Below are 17,986 nucleotides of genomic sequence, written 5' to 3' on the forward strand. Positions count from 1 at the left end.
AAATAGAATTTCAGCAAATAGAAAGTCTCAGTAAAAAAGCAGAAGAGATGAAGAAGAATCAAAAGGAAATTTTAGAGCAAAAAATATAATAACTGGAATAAAAACGAAAAAGCAAAATAGAGAAGACAAAGCAAAGAATCAGTAAACCAGAAGACAGAACAATAGAAATTACCCAATCTCAACAACAGAGTTAAAAATAGTCTGGGAAAAACAAAAATGAACATAGCCTTAGAAACATAAGGAACCATAACAAAAGATCTAACTTTTATGTCATTAGAGTGCCAGAGGAGATGATAAAGAGGTACTTAAAGACTGAAAACTTCTGAAGTTTGACAAAAGACATAAACCTACAGATTCCAGAAACTGAGCAAATGTGATAAACCTAAAGAAATATATAACACGACAGATCATAATCAAACTTCTAATAGTTGAAGATAAACAATCTTGAAAGCAATGAGGAAAAAAATGACAGTTTACACACATTATTAGGGGATAAACAATTCAAATAACTGGATTTTTCATTAGAAATTATGGAAGCAGAAGGAAGCGTTACAACATTTTTCAAGTGGTTAAAGCAAAGAATCATCAACTCAGAATTCAGCAAAAATATCCTTCAGGAATGAAAAAACAATAAAGACATTCTCAGATGAAGGAATATTAAGAGAACTTGTTGCCAGCCGACTTACACTTAAAAAATGGCCAATGAAAATGCTCTAAACAAAAAGAAAATGATGAAAGAAGGAATCTTGGAATATCAGAAAAGAAGAACAATACAAGAAAGATAAGCAAAAATATGAGTAAATATAATAGATTTTTTTCTCTTTGAGTTTTCTAAATTATGTTTGATGGTTGAATTAAAAAAAATTACAATACTGTATGATGTGGTTTTAAACGCACATAGAGAAAATATTTAAGGTAATATAAATGGGGGATATGTAAAAGAATATAAAGGGAGATAAATTTCTACATTTCACTCAAAGTAGTAAAATAACACCACCAGTAGACTGAGATAAGTTATATGTATGTATGGTAATACCTAGAGCAACCAATACAAAAATAAAGATTTTCATTTTAAAACACTGTAGATAGGCCAGATGCAGTGGGTCACGTTTGTAATCCCAGCACTTTGGGAGCAGGCGGATCACAAGGTCAGGAGATCAACACCATCCTGGCTAACACAGTGAAACCTCATCTCTACTAAAAATACAAAAAATTAGCCGGGCATGGTGGTAGGCGCCTGTACTCCCAACTACTTGGGAGGCTGAGGTAGGAGAATTGCTTGAACCTGGAAGGCGAAGGTAGTAGTGAGCCAAGATTGTGCCACTGCACTCCAGCCTGGTGACAGAGTGAGACTCCATCTCAATCAATCAATCAATCAAGCACTGTAGATAAATAAAAATGGAATTCTAAAAAATGTTAAGTAACCTACAGGAAGAAACTGAAAAAAAGAAAAAACAAAAAACAAAAACAGACATTAAAAGGATAGAACAAACAGGAAAAATAAAATGAAATGGCATACTTATGCCTCCAGGTAACAATAATTACATTGAATATAAATGGTCTAAATATACTAACTAAAAGACAGATATTGGCAGAGTGGATTAAAAACATGACCCAGAGAGTCACGAGTGGGACCGGCTGTGAAAATCTCTAGATGATGGTGTTCTTTAAAACATTTTGAAATCATTGGAAGAAAACTACAGCCGGGCTCTGCCTGCTAACCTGGGGAGGCCATTGGCTTTATGGAAAACACTGTGATAACCTACTAAAGACAGCAGCCTGTCAAGAAGCTCAGGTGTTTGACAATCAACTTATTCATTCCTCGCAATGCACAAGTGAAGAAGGCAACTGTTTTTCTCAATCCTGAGGCTGGCAAAGGCAAAGCCAGGACTTTATTTGAAAAAACATGCTGCCCCAATTTTATATTTATCTGGCATGGATGTGACTATTGTTAAGAAAGATTATGAGGGACAAGCCAAGAAACTCCTGGAACTGATGGAAAACACAGATGTGATCATTGTTGCAGGAGGAGATGGGACACTGCAAGAGGTTGTTACTGGAGTTCTTCGATGAACAGTTGAGGCTACCTTCAGTAACATTCCCATTGGATTTATCCCACTGGGAGAGACCAGTAATTTGATTCATACCCTCTTTGCCAAAAGTGGAAAGAAAGTCCAACATATTACTGATGCCACACCTGCCACTGTGAAAAGAGAGACAGTTCCACTTGAGGTCATGCAGATCAAGGGTGAAAGGAACTGCCTGTGTTTGCGATGACCAGCCTTTGATGGGGATCCTTCAGAGATGCTGGCATCAAAGTTAGCAAGTACTGGTATCTTGGGCCTCTAAAAATCAAAGCAGCCCACTTTTTCAGCACTCTTAAGAAGTGGCCTCAGACTCATCAAGCCTCTATCTTGTACACAGGACCTACTGCAGAGAGACCTCCCAGTGAGCCAGAGGAGACCCCTGTACAAAGGCCTTCTTTGTACATGAGAACATTATGAAGGCTTGCATCCTGTGGGCACAACCACAGGATGCCCTTTCCCAAGAGGTGAGCCCAGAGGTCTGGAAAGATGTGCAGACCTCTGCACAGCAAAGGAAACAATAAACAAAATGAAGAGACAACCCACAGAATGGGAGAAATTATTTGCAAACTACCTATCTGACATGGGATTAATAACCAGAAAATATAAGGAGCTCAGACAACTCAACACAAAAAAGAATCCAAATTGAAAATGGGCAAAAGATATGAATAGACATATCTCAAAAGAAGACATACAAATGGCCAACGGGTATATTAAAAAATCCTCAACATCACCAATCATAAGAGAAATGCAAATCAAAACTATGAGATATGATCTCAGCCCAGTTAAAATGACTTTTATAAAAAAGCCAGGCAATAATGCTAGGGCAGATGGGGAGAAAGTGGAACCCTCTCCTACACTGTTGGTGGGAATGTAAATTAGCACAGTCACTATGGAGAACAATATGGAGGCTTCTCAAAAAAAAAAACAAAACTAAAAATGCTCTTTTCGTCTCAGGCTACCGCTGCGAAGGGAGTAGCTGTCATGTCTGCGCATCTGTAATGGATGGTTGTGCAGAACTGCTCCAGTTTCATGATCAAAAGGAATAAGCAAACCTACAGCATGGAGCCCAGTAACTTGAAGGCCTACAATTCCTTCCGCTACCAGGGTCTGATTCACCACAAGACCGTGGGGGTAGAGCCAGCACTCGTCGGCAAAGGTGTGGTGGTCACGAAGAGGAGATCCCGCCAGCGGAACCCTGCCACCTCCTATGTGTGGACCACCATCAATAAGAATGTTCGAGCCACGCTTAGCCACATCAGACACATAATCCGCAAAAGCAAGTACCGCCCTGACCTGCACATGGCAGCCATCCGCAGGGCCAGTGCTACCTGCGCAGCCAGAAGCCTGTGATGAAGAGGAAGCAGACCCGTTCCACCAAGAGCTCCTGAGCCCCCTGCCCCCAAAGCAGTAAAGACTCAGCTGGCTTTCACACACACAGACACACACACACACACAGACACACACACACACACACACAACTAAAAATAGAACTATCTGATGACCTAGCAATCCTAAGCTGGGTATAGGATCCATATAAAAGGAAATCAGTATATTGAAGAAGTATTTGTACTCCCATGTTTATTGCAGCACTATTCACAGTAGCCAACATATGGAATCAACCTAAGTATCCATCAATGGATAAATAGACAAAGAAAATGTACATATATACAATACAATATTATTCAGCCACAAAAAAAAGTGAAATTCTGTTATTTGCAACAATATGGATGGAACTGGAGGGCATTATGTCACGTGAAATAAGCCAGGCACAGCAAGACAAATATCACATGTTCTCACTTATACGTGGGAGCTAAATGTGTTGATCTCATGAAGATACAGGGTAGAATGAGCATTACCAGAGGCTAGGAAGGATACCAGAAGTGGAGAGAGGACGATAAAGAGGGATTGGTTAATGGGCACAAAAATATAGATAGAAGAAATAAGATATAATGTTTGGTAGCACAATAAAGTGACCATAGTTAACAGTAATTTATTGTATATTTCACAATAGCAGAGTGGAATTGGAATGTCCCTAACACAAAGAAATGATAAATGTTCAAGTTGATATCTCAGTTAACCTGATTTGATCATTACACATTTAATGCTTATATCAAAATATTACTTCTACCCTATAAAATATGTGCAACTATTATATATCTATAAAATTTAGAAAAAAACCCTAAACATGCAACCACACAATGACCCAGCAATTGTACTCCTGGGCATTTATCCCAAAGAAATAAAAATTTATATTCACATAAAAAGCTGTACACAGATGTTTATAGCAGCTTTATTTATAAGAGTTGAAAATAAGGGCTGTGTGCAGTGGCTCATGCCTGTAATCCCAGCACTTTGGATAAGTGGGAGATTGAAGTAGGTGGATCTCTTGAGCTCAGGAGTTGGAAACCAGCTTGGGCAACATGGTGAACCCTCGTCTCTACAAAAAAATACAAAAATTAGCCAAGTGTGGTGGGGCACGCCTGTGGTCCCAGCTACTCAGGAGGCTATGGAAGGAGGCTGGCTTGAGCCCTGTAGGTGGAAGTTGCAGTGAGCTGAGATTGTGCCACTGCACTCCAGACTGGACAACAGAGTGAGACCTTGTCTCAAAAACAAACATGCAAACAAACTAACACCTGAAAACAATTTAGATGTCCTTCAATCCTTCAGTGGGTGAATGTTTAAAAATCTGTGGCACATCTACACCATGAAATAATCAACAACAATAAAAAGGAATGCATTCTTGATACATACAAAAAACCGATGAATCTTCAGAGAATTATGCTTAATGAAAAAATAAATCCTGAAAGTTTACATACAAATGATTCTATTTACATAACATTCTCAAAACGACAAAAATCACAGAAATGGAGAACAAATTAGAGGTTCTCAGGGGCTAAGGAGAGAGTCAAGGTAGGAGTGAAATGTGTGCAGCTCTAAACGGGAAACAGGGACTCTTGTGGTGTTGGAATTGTTCTGTATCTTGACTGTATTAATGTCAATATCCTGGTTGTGATATTATACTATAATTTTGCAAAATGTTATCATGAGAGGAAACTGGATAAATTTTACATGGGATTTCTTTCTTTCTTTATTTCTTTTTTTTTTTTTTTTTTGAGATGGAGTTTGGCTCTTGTTACCCAGACTGGAGTGCAATGGCGCGATCTCGGCTCACCGCAACCTCCGCCTCCTGGGTTCAAGCAATTCTCCTGCCTCAGCCTCCCGAGTAGCTGGGATTACAGGCACGCGCCACCATGCCCAGCTAATTTTCTGAATTTTTAGTAGAGACGGGGTTTCGCCGTGCTGACCAGGATGGTCTCGATCTCTTGACCTCGTGATCCACCCACCTCGGCCTCCCAAAGTGCTGGGATTACAGGCTTGAGCCACCGCGCCCGGCCTCTTTCTTTCTTTTTTAACAACTGCAAGTGAATCTCTAAGGAGGCTTTTAGAAAAATATTAAATTGACAGGCACGGTGGCTCACCCCTGTGATCCCAGCATTCTGGGAGGCTGAGACAGGTGGATGACGTGGTCAAGAGATTGACAGCAACCTGGCCAACATGGTGAAAACCTGTCTCTACTAAAAACACAAAAATTAGCCAGGTTTGGTGGCATGTGCCTGTAATCCCAGCTACTTGGGAGGCTGAGGCAGGAGAATTGCTTGAACCTGGGAGGCAGAGGTTGCAGTGAACCAAGATCACACCACTGCACTGCAGCCTGGTGACAGGGAGAGAGTTCGTCTCAAAAAAACCGAAAAATATTACCCAGCCTTAGTTTACTATTTATCTGTAAAATGAAGGAAATAATAGCTGTACTGTATCCTGGAATTGGGCAGCTAACGTTGGAAAATGCTTAAGAACTTGGACATAGTGCTACATACTTGGGTTTACAGACTTCTGGATCACAGAGTTGTTAATAATTTTCTATTTCATTGTTATCCAATTTACTTTTTTTCTGGACTACAGATTAGACACTGAGGAGACTGGTGGGAAACAGTAAAAGGTGCTTCTCAGACCTTCTTCTCCTTCCAGCATCCAGCCACACTTCCCTCTCAGTCTTGCTTTCATCTGTTTTCCCTATTAGAATTCTGAAGGGTTTTGTAGAAGAAAAGTGGGTTTTACTTACATTTTGAAACCAACTCATCTAATCCCAGTCTTTCACTTTACTGATCAGAAGACAGAAACCAGAGAGGTTTAGTGACTTACTCAAGACACTGAGGCAGTTGGTGGTGAAGCTGAGAACAGAATCAGGACTAGTGACCCCAGTGTTTTTTCCACTAAATCATGGTGACTTGTATGTTGATTGCTTTCTCAATATTTTTGTCAACAATCAAATAGCTTCTTAAGCAGCTAATAATTTAAGAAGGCAATACCATTTATTGTTGTCTAGAGGCATAATTTTGTGCAGTAATTCTTAAGCATATGGGTAGAATTTTAAGCATTTTGGTAGTTGTGGTCTGGGATATTGTTCAAGGAGTGTTTTAAACATAGGTACATTGTTTAGCGTACATACTGGAAAAGCTTATTGGTGCCACCTAGTGGTTGGAGTGATAGGTTTTAGCAGCAATTCAGAAGACATCTGAACACCCCACCCCACCCCACTTTTGTTTATGCTGTATCAATGGATACATTAAAAGTCATTGCCGACCACCTCAGCCACTTTATTTCTATAATATTTTAGGTGAAAAATGATTTTTAGAATACAAAAGAAGAGATTTGGTTTTTTAGCTGTAAAGTTTCTCTCTGCTAATTAAAAACTTTCTTCTTAATAGAGCAAATTATTTAGATGAATTATTTTCAAACTCAAATTACCTGCTAGTTACAATTAATTCTTAAATCAGAAAAAACACTTAGCACAGATTCTTAAGATTCTAGTAAAATGAATAGCTGGGTTCAGTAAGTGTTTAGAAGTACTAATTTTTAAAAAATTCTGTGATTCAGATTTTTTACTAAAACAGGTATTTTTCTGTTAAAAAATCTTGTGACCATATTAAAGTCTATTGTCATAAGAGCTGCAATTATAATTAAGTGCACAATTTAATCATTAGTAGATTTTAACCATTTGAAGTTTTCTAATGAGCAGACATTTCTTTCAGTGAAAACATATACTGAACAGATACAATCCTTGTCCTAACATCAAAGCAATTATTTGCAGACCAGTATAACTGTCAAATACCTAAAACATTTAATGACATATTTATTCTCACCATATAATTTTTTTATCTTATGAAAGGTCATGAAAGGAGTGAATCATAAAATAATTTGTTTGCCCAAGGTGTTATTAACTTTAGAAATTGCTGGTCTTCTGGGCTGGCCCACTGATCAAAGCCATTTTCAGAACAATTATGACAATGATGACTAAATACACAAGTAGACAAAAGATGTTTGGCAGACAAGGAAAAGGGAAGTTGTTAACAAGTCTGTAAAAGGAACTTGAATAAACCCAAGAATTGCAGGGTACAAAGGTGAGCATTGAGAGGAATGGGACCAGTGACAGGAAGAGAACAGAAAAAGGTTTTAAGAAAAAAATGACCGGGTGTGGTGGCTCACATCTGTATTTCTAGCACTTTAGGAGGCTGAGGTGGGTGGATCACTTGAGGTCTAGAGACCAGCCTGGCCAACATAGTGAAACTGTGTGTCTACTAAAAATACAAAAATTAGCTGGGCATGGTGGCGAGTGCCTTCAATCCCAGCTACTCCGGAGGCTGAGGCAGGAGAATCACTTGAGCTTGGGAGGTGGAGGTTGCAAGAGCTGAGATCGTGCCACTGCACTCCAGCCTGGGCAACAAAGCAAGACTTTAAAAAAAAAAAAAAAGTGAGGTGTCATCATCAGAAAAGGGAGAAGGGTCTGAGATAATACTTAACAGGACTGAAAAAGTTTAATGGGAGGAATTTGGAAAACATATTTAAGTGCCCATTTAAAACTTTCGACCTGTGCAAATTATGCTTTCTGGTGTTTTTTTTTCTGAGACAGAGTCTCACTCTGTCGCCCAGGCTCTGGAGTGCAGTGGCATGATCACAGCTCACTGCAGCCCTGACCTCCTGTGCTTACGCCAGACTCCCATGTCAGCCTCCTGAATACCTGGGACCACAGGTGCACACCATCATACCCAGCTAATCTTTGTATTTTTTTTGTGGAGACAGGGTTTTGCCATGTTGCCCGAGCTGGTTTCCAACTCCTGGGCTTGAGCGATCCTCCTGCTTCAGCCTCCCAAAGTGGCCTGAGCCACTGTGCCTGGCTAAATTTATTTTAATAATTGAGAAATTTTAAGTCATTGACCAGATTTATATTTTCAGACTGCCAATTCAAAAAGATTTACTAAGAAAACATGATGCAAAGGTAGTCCACTTTCAAGGGCAAGGATCAGACATGAAGTTTTTGGGTAGCACTCATCACTCATGTCAGAATATATTCCTCCTTAAGCAAGTCTGAACATTGGAACACCCTCAGGATTCTTTAGTTCAGTGGTTTAGATTGAATGTTGAAGCCATAGTAGAAAATGGCAGGTTATGAAAGAAAAGCACATGAGAACTTTTTTGTTCATTTGAAATTACATGAAGTAGAATGAGCATTAAGATGTTGTTCAACTCCTGGCTTCATTGCTTATACTTTAAGCTCATGAATTCAATTTCTTCCTCTTAACTGCAAATCATACTGTCTCTTATGGTTGTTGTGAGAATTAAATCATATACTGTGCATAAACTGCCTATCAATGCTTGGCACACAGTAAGGTATAAAGAAATGTTCATTTCTTTTTTCTTCATGACTAAACATACCAGATAATATTTAGCAAAGCAGTCAGCAAAGCCTTCAAAGTTCTTTCCCATACACAGTTTTTTGGTTTCACTGGTTTCATAGACTTGTAATGGCAAAAAGTCACAATTTTTTTTTTTAACAATACTCACATAAAATTTTTAATGCCCAAAGAATCTATTATCACACATAATTGTAACAAGTAGATTTTGTGCATAGTGACATATATTTTTAAATTTCCGAATAATACAAGATAGGAAAACTAACATATTCCATTTTGACTTGAGGTTGCAAATTTCATATTCTAGATTCAACAAGGAACTTCTTAAAGAATAAGGGAATAATAAATCTATAGGCTACAAAAAGAACACTTCTATTTTTAGGATCAGTATCAAATAAATGTGAAATATTGGTGATTTCTTTCCTTTTTTTCTTTTATTTATTTATTTATTTATTTTTGAGACGGAGTTTCGCTCTTGTTACCCAGGCTGGAGTGCAATGGCGCGATCTCGGCTCACCGCAACCTCCGCCTCCTGGGTTCAGGCAATTCTCCTGCCTCAGCCTCCCGAGTAGCTGGGACTACAGGCATGCACCACCATGCCCAGCTAATTTTTCTATTTTTGGTAGAGACGGGGTTTCACCATATTGACCAGGATGGTCTCGATCTCTTGACCTCGTGATCCACCCGCCTTGGCCTCCCAAAGTGCTGGGATTATAGGCGTGAGCCACCGCGCCCGGCTTTTTTTTTTTTCTTTTTTTTAGACAAAGTCTCGCTCTTTTGCCAGGCTGGAGTGCAGTGGCACTATCTCGGCTCACTGCAACCTCTGCTTCCTGGGTTCAAATAAGTCTCCTGCCTCAGCCTCCTGAGTAGCTGAGACTACAGGTGCATGCCACCATGCCCAGCTAATTTTTGTGTTTTTAGTAGAGACAGGGTTTCAGCATGTTGGCCAGGATGGTCTCAATCTCCTGACCACATGATCTGCCCGCCTTGGCCTCCTAAAGTGCTGGGATTACAAGCATGAGCCACTGCACACAGCCAATGTTGCTGATTTCTAAAGAGATTTTTGTATCAATATTTGAGAAAAATATTTTTGTTTCTATTAACATTTTCAAAGATGTATACATGAAAGCTGGGTGCAGTGGCTCACACCTGTAATCTCAGCACTTTGGGAGGCTAAGGCAGGCAGATCACCTGAGGTTGGGAGTTTGAGACCAGCCTGACCAACATGGAGAAACCTCATCTCTAGAAAATAAAAAATAAAAAAATTAAATTAAATTTAAAAAAAGATGTATACATGAATACAGACAATAATTTTTAAGGATTCTATGCAAGATTTGCCACCCCTTCCAACGCTATTCCTGTCCAAATCCAGAAACATAAACATGCTATACCAGGCAAAATGTCATTATTGAGATAGTATCTACATTACGGTTCCTTAACAACTCCATAACAATAATCACTCACTCTCACATTAATAAACTGTGTTTGCAGACATGTCCATTCAGTGGTTTACTGATGACCTTCAGAAAAAAATGTTGGCATATAGTAAAGTGCAAATATAGCCCTTTTAAAAAAAGAGTCTGGCAACATTTAAAGTAAAAATATAGTGTAAATATTTTTCAAAGTGTAAAATATTGAGTACTAATTATATTTTAGAATGGTGCCTAATTATGCCTATTAAATGTATAACTTTGCCATATGAAATTGTTTAACATTTCTCTTAAGCTACTAAATGTATTTTTGTCCTTATATTTTTCAAGTAGCTCTTTCAAAAAATAGGCCAGGCATGGTGGCTGATGCCTTTAATCCCAGCACTTTGCCAGGCTGAGGCGGGTGAATCACCTGATGTCAGGAGTTTGAGACCAGCATGGCCAACATGGTGAAACCCCATCTCTACTAACAGTACAAAAATTATCCAGGCATGTGGTACATGCCTGTAGTCCCAGCTACTTGGGAGGCTGAGGCACAAGAATTCCTTGAACCCAGAAGGCGAAGGTTGCAGTGAGCCAAGATGAGGCCACTGCACTCTGGCCTGGGCAACAGAGTGAGACTCTGTCTCAATTAAAAAAAAAAAAATTAAGCCCATCAATACATTTCTTTGCTTTCTGTGAATTTATATTATCTCTGGATATATATGTTATTCTGTTCAGTTATTCAGTCATTTACTCAGTTTTGAGTGTGCCTCACAATATCGAGGAGTTTGGATTTGCCTGTATCCCTGATGTATAGTCCAGCCAAGGCTTCAAACACTTTGAAGTGCATTTCTTTGTTCTGGGCAGTCACCTAACCTCATCTTCAGCACAGTTATAGTCCTCCTGCTATACTCCTCTCTCTTCCTGTCTCAGGGGAAGAAGCATAAGAAGTGGGGATAGGAGCTTCTAAATGTTGCTCCAATCAACCCCCCAAATTCAGATGTGAAGGAAAGAGGGCATGTGTAAGGGTGTGTCCCACAGTGACAACCACTGGCCTGTGCAAGGAGTCCCCGAAGGTGTGAGAATGGAGCGAGTATGATTTTCACATGTATGATTTTAAGTTGCTAGCACCCATTCTCCTCCACTCCTGCTCATCATTTCCTCATTTATGAATCTGACATTCTAGCTTACTTGTCTGAGAATTTAGCTGCAGTAACTCTTTCTTCCACCTACTGGTTTTTTAGCCATTAATCTCCCTAGCTTGATAAGGAGGGGAGAACTAAAAAGGCTACAAGATCAATTCCAACTCTGTAATTCTATAGTGTTTACTAAAGTTTTGTATTAAGTTTTATAAATGACAAAGTGCTTCATTAACCTTAGCTTTTATCACAATTTTTGTCAGATTCTATGAGTATCTTGTTGTTCTATATTGCTGTACTAGTTTTGCTGCCTGTTATACATGTGTTCTTTGGTACTTAAAATGGCCTCTAAAATGGATTTAATTTGTACAAGGATGAGGGGGTAAAAATGACTCAATTCAGGGCCTTAGACAAAAATAAGATATGCTGACTTATGGTTTTACGGGAGGAACTGATTGATGTACCCAAAGCCAATTATAACCACTGTGGCAGAAGCACAAAATAGTACCATGAAAACCCAAAGAAGACCCAGCTTCACAAAAGGGGTGCCATGCTAGCTGGCTCTTGACAGCTGCATTGGAAACAAGGTAGATTATAGATAAAGACATGGAAAGTTAGAGGCCTGCTCTGAGAGTGAAATATCGATGGAGCATAGAAGGGGGCAAATCAAAGTGTGATTGACTTAAGAAGCAGACCTGGCACAGTGCCTGGCTTATAAGAGATGGCCATTCAGTGCTGAAAGAACAGAAGATGGATTATGTCACTCTTCTGCCCAAAATCTTTCCATCACATTCGGAATAAAAACCTAGGACCATACCCTGGTTCATGAGCCCCTACAATGCCTGCCCTCTTCCCCCTTCACCTTATGTCTTACTATTCTTCACCCTGGTTAGTTCTGCTCTGGCCCACCGTCTCCTTCACTTCCTCGAGCAGGTGAAATGCATTTCTGCCTCAGAATGTGCATTTGCAGTTCCCTCTGCTAATCCAATTCTCTTTCAGATATGCATGTCCCTCCATCTCTCACCTCCCTCAGGACTCTGGTCAAATGTCTCTTCCTCAGAGATGCCTTTTTTTCTGTCCAACCTATCTGGAATAATTGCCTTCGGTTATATACTAAATGTTTATGTCCCCCACCCCTAAGTTCACATGTTGAAATCCTACATACCCCCCAATGTGATAGTAGTAGGACATAGGGCCTTTGGTAGGTGACAGGGTCATAAGGACAGAGCCCTCATGAAAGGGATTCATGCTCTTATAAAAGAGAATCTGAAGGGTTCTGCATGGGTGATTGTCCATGAACCGGGAAACAGGCTCACACCAGACGAAGATTTGAGAAAAATATTCTTGCTTCTATTAACATTTTCAAAGATGTATAAATAAATACAGATGATAAGTGGAAACACTTAGTGCCTTGATCTTGGGCTTCCCAGCCAAGAACCGTGAGAAACAAATTTCTGTTGCTTATAAGCCACCCACTAGTGACAACAATTTGTTATAGCAGCCTGAATTGACTAACACATGCTCATACCCAGTTACTACCCCCTTCCTCTACTTTGATTTTTTTTTTTTTTTAAATTTTTTTTTATTTTTTATGTGGAGTCTCCCTCTCTTACCCAGGCTGGAGTACAGTGGCAGATCTTGGCTCACTGCAACCTCCACCTCCTGGGTTCAAGTGATTCTCCTGCCTCAGCCTCCTGAATAGCTGGGATGACAGGCACACGCCACCATGCCCAGTTATTTTTAATTTTATTTTTTTGAGATGGAGTTTCACTCTTGTTGCCCAGGCTGAAGTGCAATGGTGCGATCTCGGCTCACCTCAATCTCCTCCTCCCAGGTTCAAGTGATTCTCCTGCCTCAGCCTCCCAAGTAGCTGGGATTACAGGCATGTGCCATTATGCCCAGCTAATTTTGTACTTATAGTAGAAACAGGGTGTCTCCATGTTGGTCAGGCTGGTCTCAAACTCCTGACCTCAGATGATCCACCCATCTTGGCCTCTTAAAGTGCTAGGATTACAGGTGTGAGCCACCACACCTGGCCTAGCCTGGCTAATTTTTGTATTGTTATTTAAGATGGGATTTCAACATGTTGGCCAGGCTGGTCTCAAATTCCTGACCTCAGGTGATCCACCTGACTCGGCCTCCTGAAGCACTGGGATTACAGGCATGAGCCACTGCACCTGGCTTACTTTGATTTTTTAATAGCACTTATCACTGCCCAATAATGCTTCCTTTATTGATTTGTCAATATTCTGTCTCCTTCACTAGGCTATATGTTAAGTCATCAAGCATAGGGATTTCACTTAGCTTACCACCGTTATCTTCAGTGCCTTGTACATAGTAGGTCTCAATAAATTATTTGGAAGAGGAAAAGAGAGAGGAAGGGGCTAGTTGGTGGACTTTGAATACAATGTCCAATTATTCTGAAGGAAACTGTCTCATCAGTCAGATCTGTTTTATCCATCTCAGCTTACAATAGACACTTCATGAATTCTTATCATCTTTTGCTTGATTAAATGGGACTATATTAAACACTTAGCATATAGATGGTATACTATTATGCATGAAGTAGAAACAAAATAAATCAGTAGATATTCTTTAAGTAACAAATATTTGTTAGATATTTATTGCCAGGTGCTAGTCTAGGTGCTGGGAATGTAGCAATTAATAGGACAGATATACTGTCACAGAGCTTATAGTCCAACAGGGAGAGTTACAGTGAAGCATGATGAGCATATTAGATAAGGGAAAAGAGTAGGTCCTTTAGTAGATGAAAGTTTATTAGAGGAAAGGCTGTTCAAACTCAGGCCTGAGAGATTCAGTTGGCCAAATAAAAGAAGAAAGATGAAGTATCTTAGGACAACAAGAAAGATGAGTATCTCAGAACAAGGAAACAAAATAGGCAAAAGGAAGTGTGAGGAGATCAAAGAAGCTGTATATGGCTGGAAGCTCAAAATCTCAGTCTTCCAGATGCTTACAAATTCAGTTTGAACACTGAAAGAAAGGAATATGGATTATGGCACTCTTCTGCTCAAAATCTTCCCATCACATTTGGAATAAAAAGCTAGGACCATAACCTGGTTCATGAGCCCCTACAATGCCTGCCCTCTTCCCTCCTCACCTTATGTCTTACTATTCTTCACCCTGGTTAGTTCTGCTCTGGTCTGCTGTCACCTTCCACTTCCTCGAGCAGGTGAAGTGCATTTCTGCCTCAGAATGTGCTTCTGCAGTTCCCTCTGCTAATCCGATTCTCCTTTCAGATATGCATGCAGCTCCGTCTCTCACCTCCCTCAGGTCTCATCCCTCAGGTCCTTTAGGAGGTAAGACATGGACATGTAAAACAGTTACATAAGAATGCAAGCAACATGGATTGAACCGAAGATCATTATCTTAAGTGAAATAAGCCGGGTACAAAAAGACAAATATTGCATGTTCTCATTTACATGTGGCAGCTAAAAAACTGGATGAGATGGAGGTAGAAAGTGAAAAGAGAGATAACAGAGACTGGGAAGGGTGAGAAGGGTGGGGGAGGAGGATGAAGGGAAGCATGTTAAAGGGTATAAACATGGTAAGATAGAAGGAATAAATTTAATGTTTGACAGCAAAATCGGGCGACTATACTCAACAAGAATGTATTGAACTCAGTACCCCTAAATACCCTGACTTGATCACTATGTATTACACACATGTAACAAAATTTCATATGCACCCCATAAATCTGTACAAATAATAAATATGAGCCAGGTACAGTGGTTCACACCTGTAATCCCAGCACTTCGAGAGGCTGAGGCAGGACTGCTTAAGTCTAGGAGTCCAAGACCAGCCTCATGAAACCCCAACTCTACAAAAAATACAAAAATTAGTCGGGTGTGGTGGCACACCTGTAGTCCCAGCTACTCAGGAGGCTGAGGCAGGAGAGTCACTTGAGCCTGGGGGGCAGAGGTTGCAGTGAGCCAAGACTGCACTCCAGCCTGGGCAACAGAGTGAAACCTCATCTCAAAAAAGTAAAAATAAATAAATAAGAATGCAAGTACCTGTAAGAAAAAGATCAGTGGTTATAATACTAAGTGAAACAGATTTTCAGTCTGTTGGAGAGAAAAGAGAGGTTATTGTGGGCAGAAGGTGCCTACGTGTCCTCAAGAAGCAGATAAGATGCAAGCAGAACATAGAAAAGATGTCTGGAATGTGGCTAGATAAACAGAGGTAAGAAGCCTTCTAATCAGGGGAATCAGTACTTTGGAGAATAGGATGGGCCAGCACTGCTTAGAGTGTTAACATGGGAATGGAGGAAGGAATAAGGCTTGGTAGCAAGATTACAAAAGGAGGCCCTTGAAAATAAGCCTGAATAATTTAGACATTCTCTTGAGAATTATTAGGGGAGAGTGAAAGTAAAATGTCAGTGAATAATTGGCTCAATAACAAATACTTACTGAGTACCTATTATATGTCAGGTACTACACTGTGCCAATATAGCAGTGAACAAAACATATCTCTGCTTTCATGGAGGTTAGAAAGAAAACACATTAGCTGATAAAGATATGTAGGATAAACTGGGCAGGAAGATTAGCCCTGACCAAGAGAAAGGGATGCACATGACATAATACATTTGCAAAATAGGATAAAAAGGGAATTGGGCAATGAATAAATACGGAGAACAGAGGCAAGACAAGAGTTTTGGGTCTTTGCTTTGTTTTGCTTTCCTACCCACCATTCTATTTTTCCTCACAATTGAAAAATTAGTCTAAAGTTAAGACTTTTAAAGAATTGAGTGTTGACCGACACCTATTTACTAGGTTATTAAAATGTTTGATTTTACAAACAGCTTTGTTACAATCTACTTTACTTAAAACCGCACAGATTCTCTCAGTCTCTCTGCTGTCCTATATGGGTGGCTTACATAAACCAGTCAGGAACTGTGTAATAAATAATTTGCAATAATGGTTGAAACAGAAACAAAGTATTGCACATAATTAAGCATTCAGTAAGTGGCTGTAAATGAATGAAGTTTTCTAATTATTTGCTTTAATAAGTTAGAGCAGAATCAGGGTTTTCTGATAAGAATGTTTTTCTCCTATCCAAGTACTAACCAGGCCCGGCCGAGGCGGGTGGATCACGAGGTCAAGAGATCGAGACCATCCTGGTCAACATGGTAAAACCCCGTCTCTACTAAAAATACAAAAAATCAGCTGGGCATGGTGGCGCGTGCCTGTAATCCCAGCTACTCAGGAGGCTGAGGCAGGAGAATTGCCTGAACCCAGGAGGCGGAGGTTGCGGTGAGCCAGATCGCGCCATTGCACTCCAGCTTGGGTAACAAGAGGGAAACTCCATCTCAAAAAAAAAAAAAAAAAAGAATGTTTTTCTTACTTAGCTGAATTCTAATATACTTCCCTGAGTGTGCTGAGAAAAAAAGGTGGTGAGTAACTTACTGCGGTCAGAAGGGGAATCTCCCATAATCTCCAGTTTGTTTTATCTATGCCAAAGATCATAATTTAGTAGAAAACATTGGAATGTGAAATTCATACAGTATGTGTGTCCCAGGGGGAAAAAGTATTTGAGATCTACTGCCTTAAAAGTCATCCTCAAATCTCATCATTCTACAAATTAGTTGTTTTTCTTTTTCCATATTTCTTTCTGATTTGCTCTAATGCATACATATTAGTTGTATATGTATATTCATTTTTATGTACTATTAAGCTGGACATTTAAAATGAAATATTAAAGGTTATTCTATAGCAGATTCTTTTACTACATAAGGGAATCCAGTAGGTTTATAACCCAGGCATTTGGCAATGAGTTGTGGCTAATTGCCTTTGTATATGGTAGACTTTCCTTGCTTTATTATTATTATTATTTTTGATACAGAGTCTCGCCCTGCCTCCCAGGCTGGAGCCCAGTAGTGTGATCTTGGCTCACGGCAACCTCTGCCTCCTGGGTTCATGCAATTCTCTGCCTCCGCCTCCCGAGTCGCTGGGATTACAGGTGCTTGCCACCATACCCAGCTAATTTTTTCTGTTTTTAGTACAGACAGGGTTTTACCATCTTGGCCACACTGGTCTTGAGCTCCTGACCTTGTGATCCATCTGCCTCGGCCTCCAAAAGTGCTAGGATTACACGCGTGGGCTACCACACCGGCCACTTTCCTTGCTTCTTTAAACTTCGCCCCTGCAAAACCATCTTCCCCTACCCAATAGGTAAGACAAAGGTGACTCATGTTCTTCACACATAAACACACCTTTTACTTTAACTTATATACTCTCTGCTTAACACTGGGCCTTCACTGCAGCCCAGAGAGTAGAAAGTGTATAAGTTAATTTTCAGTGGAAATTTCATTCACTGAGAAAAGTTTAATGGAAAAAAAAAGCTGTTGGTGGTGGCTAACACCTGTAATCCCAATACTTTGGGAAGCTGAGGTAGGTGGATTGCGTGAGTCCAGGAGTTCAACACCAGGCTGGACAATATGGGGAAACCCTATCTCTACAGAAAATACTAAAGTTAGCCAGGCATAGTGGTGCATGCCTGTAGTCTCAGCTACTTGGGAGGCTAAGGCAGGAACATCGTTTGAGCTTGGGATGCAGAGATTGCAGTGAACTGAGATTGTGCCA

At 40.0% G+C, this 17,986-nt stretch overlaps 2 pseudogenes; both read left to right on the forward strand.

Annotated features, from left to right (window-relative positions):
* Positions 1 to 1,447: 1,447 nt before the first annotated feature.
* LOC108314541 lies at positions 1,448 to 3,107 on the forward strand (annotated as a pseudogene).
* LOC108314543 lies at positions 3,069 to 3,721 on the forward strand (annotated as a pseudogene).
* The last annotated feature ends 14,265 nt before the right edge of the window (positions 3,722 to 17,986 follow it).

Source organism: Cebus imitator, unplaced genomic scaffold, assembly GCF_001604975.1.
Source record: "Cebus imitator isolate Cc_AM_T3 unplaced genomic scaffold, Cebus_imitator-1.0 Scaffold156, whole genome shotgun sequence".
In the NCBI taxonomy this organism is placed as follows: domain Eukaryota; kingdom Metazoa; phylum Chordata; class Mammalia; order Primates; family Cebidae; genus Cebus; species Cebus imitator.